At 44.6% G+C, this 2,551-nt stretch overlaps 1 long non-coding RNA gene across 1 annotated transcript; it reads left to right on the top strand.

The window, feature by feature from the left end:
• Nucleotides 1-1,211: 1,211 nt before the first annotated feature.
• On the top strand, nucleotides 1,212-2,123 carry LOC130513833 (uncharacterized). The gene is made up of 2 exons (XR_008946841.1): nucleotides 1,212-1,390; nucleotides 1,441-2,123. It is a non-coding gene; the product is annotated as an uncharacterized LOC130513833 (long non-coding RNA).
• The last annotated feature ends 428 nt before the right edge of the window (nucleotides 2,124-2,551 follow it).

The following is a 2,551-nucleotide window of genomic DNA, read 5'->3' as shown; positions in this document are numbered from 1 at the left end:
ATCACCATCTCTCTCATCTCCACATTGCAGATGCAGACATTGACCGTTGAATCACATCCCCCTTTACCTGAGTCAATATAGCCTTGGTGTCAAATTGATTTGGCAGGGGCAGAGAGTGGAAGCTGGGAGAGCAACAGGAATCTAAAATCTAGATGGATTTTTGATGCTATCAGTCATCTGTATTGGGTGCTGAGAAACCAGAAAGGATAGGAAATAAACTGCATCCAGCATTTGTGCATTAGAATGTGGATGTTTCAGAGAAGACAGTAATGTTAATAAATATCCTTAAATAAATAAAAATGTGGACTCTAATGCAACAAACCTTAATCTACAGGCCAAAATGAAGAGTTTTAAATAGAAGCGGGATTCGTGAATGCTTTTCTTTATCTACTATAAACTAAACTAATTTGGTATTTGTGTCTAAGATAATGACTACCATATAAAAAGAGCAAGTCAAAACAGTTTAGAGGATCCTGTCAGTGTAATAATTGCAATCTTTTCAAAAATAATCACCAGTGTTCCATATTAAGAGGACCGCCACAGTGAAGCCTGACTTTGGATACACATTTCATGTTGATTGGATACATTAATTGTCACTTTCAGAGGATTTCTTGACATTGTATGACATCAATAAAATGATGAAATACAAGCAGACAACCTTGTGTGAGAAGAAAAATGATTACCATTGTGCACTCAAATCAAAGTCTTGGTTTATTATGTGTATGTGTGTGTGTGTGTGTGGTCCATGCGCTCCCAGCATTGCAACCCAGGCAGTGACTTCATACTGTGGCGACAGCTTATCTCTCCCCGTGGACAGGATCAATAGACTGGCGCTGGTGTTCCTCGTGGACAACATCGGAGAATGGCTATCATCTGCTGTAGCCTGCCTGCTTTGAGTAAACATGGACCATGGCTCCTACCCCTCATCCCTGATAGCGACAGTCTTACAGTCTTTACATGTATTCTAATGTGAAGCCTTAGATGAGAAGGGACACAGGCACCGTGATGGTTAAATACAGATTTTAATAAACAATGCCTTCAAATAGTGAAGGCAGGATGGATGGATGGATGGATGGGTGGATGGATGGATGGATGGATGGATGGATATATATTCATGCTACTGTGTAGAAATATGGATGTGGAGTTTGAAATGTATTGGTCTAATTCAGATGCTTGCCTGTTTGGTTATTTTCAGAAATGCAGATTTCAGATTCATGCCCAGAATTCCATGAAAAATAAAATAAAATAAAATACTTTATATACTGGAAAAAGGTGGAGTGCCTTCTCCGGGTCAAGGAGGAGATCCTGCCCCAAGTGGAGGAGTTCAAGTACCTCGGGGTCTTGTTCACGAGTGAGGGAAGAATGGAGCGGGAGATCGACAGGCGGATCGGTGCGGCGTCCGCAGTAATGCGGACTCTGCACCAGTCGGTAGTGGTGAAGAGATTTACCGGTCGATCTTCGTTCCTACCCTCACCTATGGTCATGAGCTTTGGGTAATGACCGAAAGAACAAGATCACGGGTACAAGCGGCTGAAATGAGCTTCCTCCGTAGGGTGGCTGGGCTCTCCCTTAGAGATAGGGTGAGAAGCTCTGCCATCCGGGAGGAGCTCGGAGTAGAGTCGCTGCTCCTCCGCGTTGAGAGGAGCCAGATGAGGTGGCTTGGGCATCTAGTTCGGATGCCCCCTGGACGCCTCCCTGGTGAGGTGTTCAGGGCATGTCCCTCCGGTAGGAGACCCCCGGGAAGACCCAGGACACGTTGGAGAGACTATGTCTCTCGACTGGCCTGGGAACGCCTGGGGATCCCTCCGGATGAGCTGGAGGAAGTAGCTGGGGAGAGGGAAGTCTGGGCTTCTCTCCTTAGGCTGCTGCCCCCGCGACCCGACCCCGGATAAGCTGTAGAGAATGGATGGATGGATGGATGGATGGATGGATGGATGGACTTTATATACAGTAGCTTAGATGTCTGAATGAATTAGCTCCACAGGCTTCGCATCCTAAACACGTGTGAATCTGGATCACATGATCCGACAGAAGATGCTCTCTCTCCTGAAAGAGCCTGAAGCCAAACCTGCTCTGCTAATTTTGCAAGCAATTTTGCACAATAAACTATTCGTTTTAATCCAGAGTTGTCTGACTGACATTATATAGTGCCTGTATGACTTCCAAGTCTTTCTCTTTTTTAAAAAACGAGTTTACTTCAACCAATCTTTACAGTGAAGTCTGTAAAATAGATTTTGTCATCAGAACACAGTAGCGGAGGAGGAACGTTGTTCGGTATTATACTTCTCAATCATCGCCACACAGAACAAACCCTTTGGTGGAACACTAATGAACGGTATCGGAATACCTAAATCAGCAAATCTTTGTTCATGTGAAGTTCTTAATGTCCGAGATTGGGGCTTTGGTAAATCCTTGTGAAATCCTAACACCCTGAAGCATCTGAGCACTGGGCACCCAACCCCAGCCCCATTCCTGCAGCCTTTGTGTAAAGTGAGAAGACTTGCTGAAATCCTGGAGAAAAATTATATCAAAATTACTCAGACCACATTGA

This window comes from Takifugu flavidus, chromosome 17, assembly GCF_003711565.1.
Source record: "Takifugu flavidus isolate HTHZ2018 chromosome 17, ASM371156v2, whole genome shotgun sequence".
NCBI classification, from domain to species: Eukaryota; Metazoa; Chordata; class Actinopteri; order Tetraodontiformes; family Tetraodontidae; genus Takifugu; species Takifugu flavidus.
This window is presented reverse-complemented; position numbering and strand designations above follow the sequence as displayed.